Genomic DNA, 16,285 nt, shown 5'->3' with positions numbered 1-16,285 from the left:
GGTTAGAGTGGTTTCTCGGTGACAGGAAATCCGCGGCTGCCCTTACGTCTTAAAATATTAGAGACACAGGCTTTGTACTTAGGAGGCCTGGGCTTCAGGCTCCACTCACTGTTGGGCAAGTGAGTTGCCTCTCTGAGGGTCAGTTTGGTCATCTGTCAAAATCAGATGAGGGGAATAATTCCAAGAGCTTTTGTCAGGAGTAAATGAGATAGATCAGTGCCTGGCAACGTGCCCAGCACATCCTGTTAGTTTTCTTCCCTTTCCGAAACATTATTAATTTGCTTTGCAAACCTGTTTTCACCCCCCTCCACAGTGCAATAAACGCCACATGAGCACCTTAGAATTTCAGGTAAATTTAAATGGTTGGGGTATTATTAATTAGACTTAGTTATAACTACTTATTGCAATCAATATTAAATTGCATCATAACAATTACTGTCTCCTCTGCAACACTCACGCATAAAATCAGATGCTTCTATTCAACAACCTGCTCTCAGTCCCTGGTGTGACCATAATTTTATCGATTGTCTGTCCTGGACCTGTAATAGGGTAACACATGCTTCTCCATTCTGGGGAGGACCTCTGTCCCACATCTGCCTTTGGACCTGTATGTAGACCGCACCTTCCTGAGATAAGCAATGCAGGCTCGTCATATGTGACACCTCTTTCTCGAGTTTAAGATGTGCAGAAGCAACAGGGGGAGAGTCTGCAGGTGGTAGTCCTAAGGGGACAGTCCCTCTTTGCCACTGACACCTCCCTGAGGAGCCACCCCCAGGGAAGTCTTGGGAAAGAAGCCTGTGGGATGAAATTATTTCTGTCCATGTCACTTGCAAGTAATTTTTCTTTACATTTCAAAATGTTAGCTGAAATCCAGACTGTGGTACTGTGGCCATTACCAAAGGTTAAAAGCTGAAGGCAACGTTGTGGTGATTCCATAAGTTACAGGAACAAACACAGAGTTTAAAACTGGGTGTCCTGCTATATTTGAATCATGTCCCACCTATCATGGGTCCTACACCCGAGGCAGAGGCCCCCCAGCTCCCAGATGCAGAGGCAAAATGCCAAGACAGGTCCATTCCTCAACAAGCTGGTGGCGACTTTCCGGAAGGTCAGCCTCCCTCATCAGCCTCCACCAGCCTCCAACAATAGGACCCACCAGGATGCCCTGACGTCTGGCCAGCCCCACCTCCTGGCCTCTTCCATAACTGCCATAATGCCTGCTCTCCTCTCCTCTTACACCTTCATACCTCATGCTTGGGCCCTTCTGAATGGAAGCGCACTGAAACTTCCAGATTTTTCTGTGGTGATGGGACTGGAGGAATCTGCACTTTTATTTACAAAGTGTATTCATGTTTGCAGCAACATTTCAAAATGGGTGGAGAAACTAATAGCAAAGAACAAGGGTCTCTAAATATGACTAATTTGACTCAACTAGCTGCCAACATGCCTCAGTTTCCTTCTACTACTCACACTTTCAAAACCTTGCACAAATGCTGAAGCATCTTTGAACTTTTCGGGTTTAACAGGGGCAAAGTAGATATTACCTTTATTTCTCTTTACTGGCTTGTATTTTGTTTTGTCAATTGGTAGTCGAAAAAAAAATTTTAATTAAAAAAATTTTTTTAATTTATTTTGAGAGAGAAAGACAGAGCGTGAGTGGGGGTGGGACAGACAGAGAGGGAGACACAGAATCCAAAGCAGGCTCCAGGCTCTGAGCTGTCAGGCTCTGAGCTCCAGCCCGACACTGGGCTCCAACTCACAAACCTCAAGATCATGACCTGAGCCAAAGTCGGATGCTTAACCAACTGAGCCACCCAGGCGTCCCTGAAGTCAAAAACATTTTATTGTTCTATACTTTTTTGGTTTAGGAGTTCACTAATAAGATAATATAGCTTTGTTCCCTCTCGAATGAAAAGTTTATTCTCCATGTTGCTGGATTGGAACAGTCCCATCAATGGCTAAGCTTAGAACACTCCAGTCACCTAAACCACTGTCTGAATAGATTTGAACCAGGAAAAGCAAGGATGTTAAGGGAAATTATTTGAGAAATTAACTGTATTGGGTTGATTGTTGTATATTTCTATTGATTTCTTATATAGAAAAGATTATTTCCCTTCCTTGGAGACATTCAAATACAAAGATTTTATAAAAAAGACATTACCTGATTTAACATATAAAATGCCTTAGAAGGTGCAAATTTGGTAAGTTCATTACTTTCCAGACCTAGTGATCTGATCACTTGTATCAACAGTTAGAGGCCAAGAACAATCCTTGCAAAAGAGAGTGGAGGAGAGCTCACATTACCTGGACCGTTGTGACGCAGGCATGATTTTGAAGGGAAAGCAAATTTTTCCTAAAATAGTTTGTCATTGTCCCCTTTCTATTATCTAATTGCCTTGATTTAAAAATAGGATAAACTCAGCAGAGTGAAGAAAACAGTCTAATACAGAGCCACATTTCATTAGCTGTCCTTACAGTTGTTGTCATTGTTGTTATTCCTCAGATTTATCTTAAACTTTGCCACCTGAGACCATAAGTCCAATGCTCACAGAAGAAATAAAGATTCCACCTAGCCAAGGCTCAATGGATGACAAGTCTGTGATTACAGAGCCAGTGGAAAACAAGCAACCACAGACAGAATACATGCCACGTCTACTGAGGAGACCAGTCAAAAGCCAATCTAGGAGCCAGATACAAGCCACCTTACCGACTTGGGTGACAATCGCTCAGAGTCCAGTGGCACCAACAATAGACCTGCTTGGGGATTCCACTGCCTGTAAGGACACTCTGCTCCCTGACTTTACACAGAGACTCTTGGTTGACTTTCCAGTTTGAATTTTGCTTTTGTTTCAATTAGCCCATTTTTGTGGGTTTTCCCTCTTCACTCTTACACCTTTTAAAGTTTATTTATTTATTTTGAGACAAAGAGACAATGCATGTTGGGGGGGCGGGGCAGGGGGGTGGAGAGAGAATCCCAAGCAGGCTCCGTGCTGTCAGCTCTGGAACCCCACATGGGACTTGATCTCGTGAACCGTGAGATCATGATGTGGGCTGAAAGCAAGAGTCAGATGCCAAGCCCTCCACTTCTACACCTTTCATAATCCACCACTCTGCTTGGCTCCCATCCTATCACCCTGGATAAATGTGGAAATAAAAACAACCCCTCTGTGGTAGTAAGCCATAGCCTGACTCCGTGTTCAGGAATTCAGAAATGAATAAGATCTAGGGGCGCCTGGGTGGCGCAGTCGGTTAAGCGTCCGACTTCAGCCAGGTCACGATCTCGCGGTCCGTGAGTTCGAGCCCCGCGTCAGGCTCTGGGCTGATGGCTCAGAGCCTGGAGCCTGTTTCCGATTCTGTGTCTCCCTCTCTCTCTGCCCCTCCCCCGTTCATGCTCTGTCTCTCTCTGTCCCAAAAATAAATAAACGTTGAAAAAAAAAATAAAAATAAAAAAAAAAAAAAAAAAGAAATGAATAAGATCTATTAGCATCTCCCATTTGATTTTCTTCCAGCAGGATTTTCTTCAGGATTGTAACCTTCTCCTACTGTCACATTTTTTTTTCTTTTGAACCAATGTTCTCCATTTTAAAAATTATGCATGAAGAGTAAGTCCCCTCAGTTCAATACACATTGTGCAAAATCAAAAGAGAATGGGGCACAGCCAAGAATGCACAAGCACCCTTTTAAGCAGACAGAACTAAATTTACTTTCTGGTCCCAACTCACACGTTATCCATTTGTTTTGCTTTTATAGACTAAGATCACAAGAATCTTCAACAGAAGAAAGGCCAAGAGGGCTAGAATCTCACCAGATGGTGGTATTTAATAATGGAGCAAATAGAACTGATGAGAAAGTCGGGAAATGACACAAAGAATATAAATACGGTGAGACGGCTCTCTCCATCCCAAATAAGCCTATTTGACAAATATTTTCATTCCCTTTGTAATGTTCATGGTAAAATACGGAACACAGAATCACACATCATATCTAAAAATGCTCTGCTGGTGACACTGTGTGATTCACTCTTTGTGTCATACATGTCTTTAAATAATAGATTGACGGGTATTAAAATCACAAAAATATTTAGTAGGAGCTGATATGACTTGTACCACCACTTTGATTAAAAAATAGATTTAAGGCAGTTTATAAGTTGAGAAGGAAAAATGATAAACAAAGCCTAGAGCGTTTACTAGAACCAGAACTGAAGTTGACCTTAAGAACTTGATGCCTCCGTAGTTCTCCATCCTTCCTCTGGGTGGCGTCAGTGTGCACGGCTGAGAAGGGGCTGCAGCGTCTTCCCCACCAATGCCTGCCAGAAGGCTCCTGGAGAGTGGTGGGTAGAGGTAAAACTCAGAAGTGGTTGGACAGGTAGCAAGCAGCACACGTGTAAATGAAGTCTTGAATCTGGGCAAAAAGATCTATTTTGTGTATCTTGGAGTCTTTGAATAGTTTGACATCAGCATTTAAACTTCTCTCCACATAGAATTTACCTGCCCACAAAGGCCCCATCCTTCCCCGCAGTCCATACCCCTGTACCCCCAAATCCACAAAGACACACAGGAAAGGTATCCCGAGCCAGTATTCTCTTCATCACAGAAAATTAAAATAGCCCTCATTAAAACTTGTTAGGACCCTGCTCTAGGACGTGCGTGGTCATGGAGTGCCAATGTCAAGTTTCACAAGGTCTTCCACAGGCCGAGTAGGGTTCCAACCACCTGTAATTAGCACAAATTCAGAGCAATTACATATAAAAAGGTATAGGAAGTATGATAACTAAATAACAATTGATGGTTACTAGGCCCTGTCATTGTGCCAGATTTTGCTTTAAACGCTATGCATACAGTATCTTATTTCATTTAAAGCCTCAAAACAGTCCTATAAAATAAATACTATTCTTATTCTACAGACAAGGAAACCACAGCTCGGTGAGGTTAAGTCCTTGGCCCAAGGCCCACGCAGAGTGCGAACTGAGGAATCAAACCAGAGTCGGCTGGACTTCCAAGGTCTGACCATTCCGCGGTGCTGCCCCCCAGTGGTAAGAGCTGGTAATTAGCAAACCGAAATTCTGGTTCTGTTTCTCTTCGTTTCTCCTGAACTCTGTTTTCACCTCAGAGATGGGCTGGGCAAACATGATCCCCGAAGTCCTTTTTATTCCCAGCCTCCTTCATTGCACCAGAGATAGGGAAATATGTTCAAATAGCAAACTGATTCTTAAGTATCCTGACTTTATGGCCAAACTGATAGTAATTCATTTAGCCTGGATTTATAAATTACATACTAAGGCTAATCGGTGTCTTGCATGTGAATCCTGAGACTATAATTATTAGGATATACATAAATCTCCATGAGGACCAGAACCGAGACTTCATCTGTCTTTGCATTCCTCACACTGGGAACTGTCTTTCACACCAGAGGGGCTCCTAGATGACTAGTTCATCCTCAGAGATTAATGTAAGATCATTAAACCAGCTCTATACTCACTTTTGGGGGGGGGTGAATAAAAGAAAAACTGGAAACCATGGAGCTAGAATTGAATTTAAAGACAATTTATGTAGTTCCCTCTGTTTTATAAGTAACTAAATTAGGCCCTGAGATGACATTTTTCTTATCACTGTATTGTTATTGTTAATAATATGTAGTTATTATCGCCATCTTCAACTTCTAAGGGGCTCCAACTGGCTAAGAATTCCTTTTTCATCCTCTGCCAAATATCCTAGGAAAAGAGTCCTCAAAAGCTCTCTGCTTTTTTCTTCTGAGCTAGAGATTAGGAACCACAACCCTCTGGCCACCTTGACTGCCCCCTACACACACACACACACACACACACACACACTCACCACTCAAAATAAATTCCACCCTTAATTCTTAATGATGGACAATTATTTTCTTTTGCAGAAAGTTTTTGAAGACAGTTTTGTAGAAAAGTTTCGTTTTGCTTTTTTATTTAAAGGGAGAAAACACCGCATCATATACACATACACGTGTGCATGTGCATAAGTGCATGTCTGCATTGTGGGTGTGTGTTGTTTTTACTCTGCAGTTCACTGGTAGATGCAGTTGTCCATCAAAAGAAGAAAAGAACAAAAATGTGCAATTTGAAATTAATTTTAGTTTGGATCTGTAGGCATTCTGTATGAGTCTTCTGTTTACATATGCCTGGTTGGAGATGCAAAAACTCTTTCTTAAAATGAACTGTTTTGTGGGAAAAATGTTTGTCTCCTGGGCTAATCCTACATCCAAGGTGGAAAACCTCATATAGTCCTATCTGTTTTGCTTTCTTGTCAGGATGATCCAAACAGTCAGCCAAAACTCTGGGAAGAGAGAAAAGATCACATCCAAGGAATTCCTTTCAAACTGCAATGAAGGGTGAAGATAATACCCCAAAAAGCTGCATGGAGTCCAGTTATGAAGAAAAAATGGAAGCACAATTCTGTCAGACCCAGTGGAAATGCTCTTTAAATAGTTTTCAACAGTTTAGCAGAATATCAACTTTAAGCATCTATGAGAAGAGCTCATTTATATTGGACTGGTCCTCAAAATTATGTTGCGGTACATATAAAATGTTATCTTATTAGTATAATATGGAAGCCCAAAATAGATTTTGTTCATGGAGCAAGAATACAATTAAATAAAAAGAACTAAAAGACTGATACTCATTTTATTTTGGAAAATATTTTAAAGGTTCTGACTTCGTGTGTACGTTACATACATAGTGAACATACGCACACTGAAATCAAATATAGACACCAGAAAGATGTATAGGGGAATTTTATTTTTAAAAGTAATTTTGGATGAAGAAGGCCTTTCTCAACTTGACACAATCCAGAAGCCATAATGAAGAATAAAAGCCAACATAGTTTAATACATAAAAATTCAACACATCTGTGTAACAACAACAAAAAAAAACCTAACATTGAAAGACTAAAACAAAAATCAGGAATATGCAATGTATTTAACAGGGAAAGGTTTGAATCCTCATGGTGGATTAAAAATGGTCACAAATTCTATAATAGGCTTTCCATCAAGTGCTGGGCCCTATGTCCCCTCCCACTGAAGTGAGCCCCTGGCCTGCTTTAACCATTAGAGTAGGGAAGATGCTGTACTGATTTCTGGGCCCAGCTGGGTCTTAAGAGACTGCATGCTTTCCCTTCCTGTCTTCTGGTGTTACAGCAAATACTCAGCTCCCAGGAAAAGACAAGCGGCCTGCCCTTGGGGAATCAGAAAAGACTGCTTATTTCACACCGGTGCCAGCCCAGCACAGTCGCCTCCAAAGGCTGAGCCCCGAGCCCTGGCGCTGGCCTTCTTTTGTGCCTGGCTAGCTTCTGGGCACTTGGAATCTTTCTATTGGCTGCACAGAGGAAGCACTACTGGTTGTGCTCCTGGAGCAGTTGGCTGATGCAAGAGGCTGCTGGAGAGACCACATGAGGAGGGAGAGGGACCAGCTGAGCACAGCCTCCCAGTCATCCCTGCCAAGGTGACAGCCATGTGAGCAGAGCCACTGTGGAACCTCTAGCTCATGCGAGCTTCCAGTTAAGTACCACCAAGTGACAATGCCAGGCAATGCCACTCAGAGCAGAAGAATCACACAGGAAGTCCTGCTTGAATTCCTAACCGACAAAATCATGAGGTGCAACAAAACGGTGATTATGTTAAGCCACTAAGTTGTGGGATAGCTTGTCATATTAGATAGATAACTGATACAATCCTTAATTTGTATAAACAGATGTTATAAATCAATGAAAAGTAAAACATCTCAGTTAAGAGAGAGGAGATACTAACAAGCAAATTATGACAGAAATACAATGATCATTAAACATATATAAAGAGTCTTAGACTCACTAGTAACCAAATAAGTGAGATTTCTTTTCTTTCTTTCTTTCTTTTTTTTTTTTTTTTTTTTTTTTACCAACTGAAAAAATATAAAAAGTCCAATCCTGGTAAGGCCATAGGGAGCTAAGCACTGCCATATATTATTTATGGAAATGGAAACTGGCAATCTGACAAGAGAACTTTCAGAAAGCCTTTTCAAGACTGATGCAGAATCCAGGAAGAAAGAGAGACTAATAATTTGATTGTATGAAATGCAAAACATCTCCAAGACAAGAGAAATACCATTAATTAAGGCAAAGCATATATTTATCAGTGGATTATCGACAGTGTTAGACTCTGCTCATGTAGGTAGACTTTGCTCACCAATGTTAAAAAATAAAAAAAAAAAATTCACCCGAGTAAATGTAAAGATCAAATTGGTTTTATTCAAGGATTCATGAATTGGCAAGCATCCCATCTAGCAATAGGAAAGAGCTTTGCTGAGCTGTACAAAGGGAAGGGTGTTTAAAGGCAGAAAGGGGCAGAAAAAGGAAATTATTAGCAAAAAAAAAAAATTCATTGTTTTAGGCAAGGTCATCCTTCTAAGGGGAATGGAAGGGCTGTATTTGGTGAGGATTATCTCACTAGTGCTGAATGGGTAATTACAGGTTCATTGGTTAAAGGGTACATCCTGGAAAAGGTTGAAACTGAAGTTATGTTATGTCTTGGTTTGCTGACATGGGGCTTAGCACAGGTGACTCCTTTTCGGTCCTGTTGTTTCTTTTTTAACACCATAGACACCATTAACCCAGTTCCCTTTATTTGGTACCTCCACCAACCCACAGGCTCCAAGTCTTCCACTAATTCTTTTGTATCTGTCCACAAAAGAGAAAAAGAGTGTGAAGGATTATGCAAGAAGGATTAAAGCCAAACCTGGAAGTAGTGTATTTCACTTCTACCCATATTCCATGGTCCCATCTTATAAAAGTCAGCCCATTTATCAGAGGAGGCTGATAAATGTGGTTCAGCTGTGTGCTCAGGACAAAAAGGGTAATGGGGTTTGATAAACATAACAGCATTTTCTTAGTCACACACACACACACACACACACACACACACACACACAAACTAGATTTTACCAATATGTAACACATAAAAAATATAATTTCCTTCTTATACAAAGAGCACCTATAAATCAGTAAAGAAATAGAAAAACATAAAGGAATGCTCCAAAAGATATAAAGTAATTCAGGGGCACCTGGGTGGTTCAGTCTGTTAAGCAACCAACTTCGGCTCAGCTTATGATCTCACGCTTTGTGGGTTCGAGCCCTATGTCTGGCTCTGTGGCTCTGTGCTGACAGCTCAGAGCCTGGAGCCTGCTTCAAATTCTGTGTCTCCCTCTCTCTCTGCCTTTCCCCCACTCACACTCTCTCTCTAAAAATAAATAAACTTTTTTTTTAATTTAAAAATATATATAAAGTGATTCAGAGCAAGGGAAACATAAATGGCAAATAAACCTACCAACAACCTGACTCACAATTAAATACATGTTCTTTTAGATAATGAAATCTTTTTATATACTTGTTAAAATTTTCTAAAGTTTGTATGATACTCAGTATTCCTAAGTATATGGGTTAAAGATGCCTTCACAAACCATTTCTGTAACTGTAAATTGGTTCAATTTATTGGAGGGCAATCTGGCAATAAATTGGTATAGGCACATAACACTTAATATTTTAATTCTATTGTTAGGAATTTATGTGTTGTGTAAGGTAGAGTGTCCAATTTTCCCAGGACAGCTGGTTCAAGAAGCTAGCCCTGTTGTCTTAGCATCTTCTTGTATTTTCAAGTTTCTTGGTTTAGACAACAAATTACACAACGGTAGCCCTAGTGATGGATAGATTTTTTTTCAGAACTGCTTATAATAGCAAAGTACTATAAATTCCTAAAAGTCCATCAATAGATTGTATAGTAGTTCATGAAAATTATGATATATATATATTCAATGGGAGCTATTAAACAATTAATGACAGACATCTACAGTCATCTTCACTACTGCTCTCCTCTAAACCATATGGAACAAAAAGGAGAGCAAATAAAACACCCACAATCTACTCCTATGGCATAACTATAATACAGAGAAGAAAACAAACTCCTACTTTACAAATAAATGGGGAAATGCACACCTAAAGTCAACAGATTTGGAAGAAACTTCATGGAAAAGCAGAGATGTGGAAGATTCCTGGGGAAAATAGACCTGAGAGAAAACAAAAATGTTCCATTTCCAAAAGTAGAGGACAGCACTAGAAGTGGGAACTATCTCCATAGTCAATCTGAGACCAGGAGGGTCTGAGGCCTAGGAACACCAGAATCAAAAAGAAAAGACTTGGAAAGTACTCCTTACTAGACATGGCAGTATGGAGCAGGCACTGAGTTTGGAAGAAAGCAAGGCTGTGGAATCCCTTGGAGAGAGAATCTGATGACAAAGGAAGGAAGGGAGAAGCTGATGATAACAGCTCTACTAAACTGTGTTAACACTGAAGAATTATAGGGACCCAGAACAAACATACACACACATACATATGTGGCACAGTGTATTTAAAAAATAATTTTAAAGAAACTGCATCTACAGCACCAGAAGAGATCACCCTTGAATTGTGAAACCAGAAATTAACAATCTAACTTTACACCACAAGGAACTAGACAAAGAAGAACCAACTAAGCCCAAAGTTAGGAAAGAAGGAAATAACAAAGATCATTATGAAAATAAATGAAAAGAATAATGAGACTAAACTGGGTTTTTGAAAAGGTAAATAAAATATACACACTTTAGTTAGACTTGCCATGAAAAAAATGACAGGACTCAACAAAATAAAATTAGAAATGAAAGAGGAGACATTACAACAGATAATACAGAAATACATATGATCATAAAGACTACTATAACAATTATACACCAACAAATTGAACAATCTACAAAAAATGGAAAATTTCTAAAACGTAAAACCTACCAAGACCGATTCATGAAGAAATAGAAAATCTGAACAGATCAATTAATAGTAAGGTGATTGAGTTAGTAATCAAAAACCTTCAACAAAGTCCAGGACCAGATGGTTTCATTGGTGACATTTATCAAACATTTAAAAAAGGATTAATACCAATCCCTATACTCTTTCAAAAATTAAAGAGGAAGAAATACTTCCAAACTCATTTTATGAAGTCAGCATGATCCTGATACCAAAACCAGACAAAAACACTGTAAGGAAAGAAAATTACAAGCCAACATCTGTGATAAACATAGGTGCAAAAATATTCAACAAAATATTAGCAAACCAAATTCAACAGTTTAAAAGGATTATACGCCTTAATTAAGTGGGATTTATTCTAGGCATGCAAAGATAGTCTAACATCCATAAATCAGTGTGATATGCCACATTAACAAAATGAGGAATGAAAATCATATGATTACCCCAATAGACACAGAAAAAGCATTTGACAAATTTTAACATTCATTCATGATAAAAACTCTCAGAAAACTGAGGTTAGAGGGAATGTACCTCACCATAATGCAGGCCATATAAGGCAAACCCACAAGTAACATCCTACTTAAAGCTACAAACTTTTCCTCTAAGATCAGGAACAGACAAGGAAAGGATGTTGACTCTTGCCACTTTTCTTCAACGTAATATTAGAAGTCCTTACCATAACAATCAGGCAAGAAAAAGAAATAAAAGGCATTCAAATAAATAAAAAACAAGTAAAGCTTCTAAAAAACTTATCTGCAGATGATGTATTATAGATAGAAATCCCTAAAGAGTCCACACACACACACAGACACAAAACTATTAGAACTAAAATTAATATTCAGTAAAGCTGCAGAATACAAAATCAATACACAGAAATCTGTTGTATTTTGATACATTAAAAGCAAATCTTCAGAAAAAGAAATTAAGAAAACAATTTCACTTATAATTGTATCAAAAGAATGAAATCCCTAGTAATAAAATTAAACAAAGAGGTGAAAGATCTGTACATTGAAAACCATAAGACATTGATGAAAGAGATTGAAGATGAGACACATAAATGGAAAGATATTCCATGCTCAAGGATTAGAATTAATATTGTTAAAATGTCCATATCACCCAAACCAATCTACAGGTTCAATGCAATCCTTATCAAAATTCTAATGGTATTTTTCCCAGAAGTAGACAAAGCAATCTTAAAATTTGTATAGAACCACAAAAGACCCCAAAGAACCAAAGCAATCTTGAGAAGAAGACAAAGCTGGAGCCATCACACGTCCTGATTTCAAACCATATTACAAAGCTAGAAGTAACCAAAACACTATGGTATTGGCATAAAAACAGACACATAAGTCAATGGAACAGAATAGAGAGTCCAGAAATACGCCCATGCATTTATGGTCAATTAATTAAGGACAAAGTTGCCAAAAGAATATGTATGGGCAAAGAATAGTTTCTTCAATAAATGGTGCTGGGGAAACTAGAAAGTCACATGCAAATATTAATGAAACTAGACCCCACCTTACACCATGCACAAAAATCAAATTAAAATTAATTAAAGACTTGAACATAAGACCTGAAACCATAAAACTCCTAAAAGAAAACATAGGAAATAAGCTTATTGACCTTGGTCTTGGCAATGATTTTTTGATTTGACACCAAAAGTAAAGGTGACAAATGCAAAATTAAACAAGTGGGACTAAATCAAACTAAAACCTCTACACAGCAACGGAAACCATCAACAAAATGAAAAGGTAACCTACAGAATGGGAGAAAATATTTGCAAATCATATCTCTAGTAAGGAGTTAACATCCAAAATGTATAAGGAACTGATACAATTCAACAGAAAAAAATAAATCCAATTAAAAATAAACAGAAGAGGGCCTGGGTGGCTCCATTGGTTAAACATCCGACTTTGCTCAGGTCGTGATCTCGCAGTTTGTGAGCGACTCACCGGGCTCACTGCTGTCAGTGTGGAACCTGCTTCATATCCTCTGTTGCCCTCTTTCTGTCCCTTCCCTGCTCATGCTGTCTTTCTCAAAAACAAATAAATATTTTAAAAAGTAAGCAGAGGAACTGAATAGACATTTTTCCAAAGAAGATACACAAATAGCCAACAGGTACAGGAAAAAGTGCTCAACATCAGTACACATCAGGAAAATGAAAATCAAACTACAATGAGATCACCTCACACCTGTTACAATGGCTATCATCAAGAAGACAAGTATAACAAGTGTTGGCAAGGATGTGGAGAAAAGGGAACCCTTGGGTACTGTTGGTAGGAATGTAAACTGGCTTAGCCATGATGGAAAATAATATGGAGGTTCCTCAAAAAAATTAAAAAGAGAACTGCCATGTGATCGAGCAATTTCACTTCTGGGTATTTATCAGAAAGAAACAAACTCACAAATATATCTACACCGCCAAGTTCACTGCAGCATTATTTACAAGAGACGAGACATAGGAACAATCTAAGTGTCCATCTATGGAGCAATGAACATATATATACATATATACGTATATATGTGTATATATATATATATATATATATATACTGATATATATATTGATATATATATTGATATATAATGAAACATTATTTAGCCATTAAAAAGAAAGGAAATCCTGCCTGACCTTAATGCTGGTTAGAAATATTTCAACTACATGTAACTGAAAAGCCAAGGTGGCTTAAATAAATTGAGGTTTTATTTTTCCACACGGCAACAAATCCTGAAGGAAGCACCAGGTTGGTCAGCACCAAAGTGTACAAGATTCCATTGGCCTTTCTCTCATCCTTATAAAATTATTTAATTCAGAATGACAAAATGGTGACTTCCCCAATTTTCTCATCCCCTTTACACTTCTTAGCTATCATTTTCCCATAAGTGAGCTTCACCATCACCCACACTAACCAGGAGGAAGACACAAAGAGGAGGCAGCACTAACAGAACCCCACTTCCGTCTCATTGGAAAGGAATTTGGGCACTTATGGATAAGACTGGGGGGATGAGGGTTTGCAGCCTCTACAGGACTGGCAGGCAAAGGAAGTGAGAACCGGGGCCAGGCTCAGAGTGCCAGCCTATATCTGCTGTGACTCTTGTTGGATATTCCTAAGTGTCCTCTTTGTCATCTGGTCACATTTTCCAACACTTAACTTTTTTTGTTGAATTCTGGGAAATTTATTAAGATCTATATTTCAACTCAGAATTTTTTCTTTAGGTTTGTCTAATCTTTTTAAAAGTTTGTTTCTCAACTATTAATTTTAGTGAGAGTTTTTATATTTCTAGAAGCCCTGTTTGCCCGCACACTTATGTTCCTTAATCCCTTTTATTTGGGTGGAGACAGAAATGTCTTTTTCCTATTGTGATTTCCATGATGGTGGAAGGGCGGGGCGGGGAGGGGGGAGGGTTTCTCTCTGCCCGCCCAGTACACTCCTGGCCTTGTTCCACTGTGGGAATATAGAGCCATTTATGTGATCACTAAATCTGAGAGGACAGCATGGGATGCTTGGCTCATCTCTTTTTCCCTCTTGGAAACAAGTTTCCCACAGATGCGGTGTTCTCTGCAGCTTTGCAAGGGACAAGCTCTCCGGTCACAATGCCGGCACAACCTGTGACTGGGTAGGTAGCATCTGCTACCTGAGCTAAACCCTACCTGAGCTAACCCAGCTCTCTTTCTGTAGATATAAACCACATCCTCCAACTTAGCTGCACCCAATGTTTTGTTGCAAATGGTATTTTAGCCTCCATTTGCCATTCTGGATTATTCCTCTTGTCCCCAGAACATACATGTGGAACACATCAAAGACCCCAATACTGAGGAACTCTTTGTGTTGCTGATTCACTGATGGTGGGTTTCCTCATGTTTTCAGGATGTCACACTGAAAGCTCATCCACGCCAAGTTTGGTTTTTCCATTGGACTCTGTGACGCTTATGTGAGACTTGGGAAACTGAAGTGTCCCCAAGCCCAGAATGATGCCACGTACGTTTCTGTCAGGTGTCTGAGGGATAGTACTTGCCTGAGACAACTTTTATACTAATTTTACATCCTCAGGAAGCTACTAATAGAATTTGGACTCTAAACCCATGTACAGCATGGGCTGGGCAAATCAAGCCCAAATCTGACTTATTTTCTTCTGCTCAGAGCCACTAGAGTCAAATTTCCTTGCTGCCTTCCTGGGCAATGTTTGCATGATCTTCTTTCATGGGGACACAGATTTTCAAAGGTTCTGGCTTTACACAGGCGTCTTGGGGATAACCTCATCTCAAGTGAGCTTTAGGTCTCTGATTCTACCCCAGCATGGAGCTTAATCCCCAAACCCCCAGTACTAAGGTTGGGGACTCATCTCTGCCTTTCATCCTCTGGGAAACAATATTCCCACGGGGTGAGGTGTTCTCTGCCTTGGCTCCATTTTAACTGAGATGTTTATGCATATATTCTTAAAACTGAAACTTAGCTGTAGCTTTTTTTTTTTTTTTTCAGGATACAATGTCAGGTTTCAGTATCAGAATTATGCTTATATTCCATAAAATGAATTTGAAAACATTCCTGATACAGTAATGATGTGAGATGACCAGCCTACTGTCACATGAATTCCAAAATAGCCAAAGGGCTCCAGCCCTCCACAGAGGCCCTGCCCTCAAGCAGGAGCAGGCCAGAGCTCTCTTCAGACAGGAGAGGGGCAGTAAAGAGAACACCACAGCGACCATGTTGCATATTTTCCATGTGGCTTATAGTGTTGTGCTGCACGTTACTGTTCAAGCAAGAGCATTATTTGATACTTAAAAGTAAGCAAAAACTTACCTAATGAAGCTAACTGGACCTGGACATTTTTTGGGTCATTATTTAATAACTGTAATTTTTTCAATGGCTATTGGTTAGGTAGGTCTTCTATTTCTTCAATTCTATTTCATTGAGATTTCCAAATTTATCCAGACAATATACAAATACAGTGTATTTCCCTATACTAATTTATCTTCTCCCCAGCTATTTTATATCCTTCTTGGTCTTACATGTCTTATTTTATGCTTTCTGTTTTTTCTGCTCCCTTGAGAGTTCTCCTGGCTTGTCTTTACCTATATGGACTAGATTTATTCTCCATCCTCACCCCTCATTTGAAAGCGAGTCAGCTTGGTTTAACTTACACCATCAGTCACATTTCCTGTTTGACACCTCAAATTATACTGTTCTATTTTTCAATGGCAAAAATGACAAAGTTGCTGTTGACTCCCTTCTAAAGAAGATGAGGCCTTAACACGCTTTTACTTTCCCCCACCGCGTTTAATTCTTGGTCGTAGCCATAGTTTTTACATTATGTATATCCACTCTTCATAACATTTTGGACATCTCATTTCCTTTATAACCATAGGATTCCTTGGACTTGACAGTTTTTAACTGCTATTTGACAACATTCTCTTTTCTCATTCTTTTATTAATTTTTTACCTTTGCTAATT

Source organism: Lynx rufus, unplaced genomic scaffold (genome assembly GCF_022079265.1).
Source record: "Lynx rufus isolate CCGP_SWC_20201006 ecotype Redwood Valley unplaced genomic scaffold, mLynRuf1.p SCAF_4, whole genome shotgun sequence".
NCBI classification, from domain to species: Eukaryota; Metazoa; Chordata; class Mammalia; order Carnivora; family Felidae; genus Lynx; species Lynx rufus.
The sequence above is the reverse complement of the archived record's forward strand: the minus strand, read 5'-3'. Positions refer to the sequence as shown.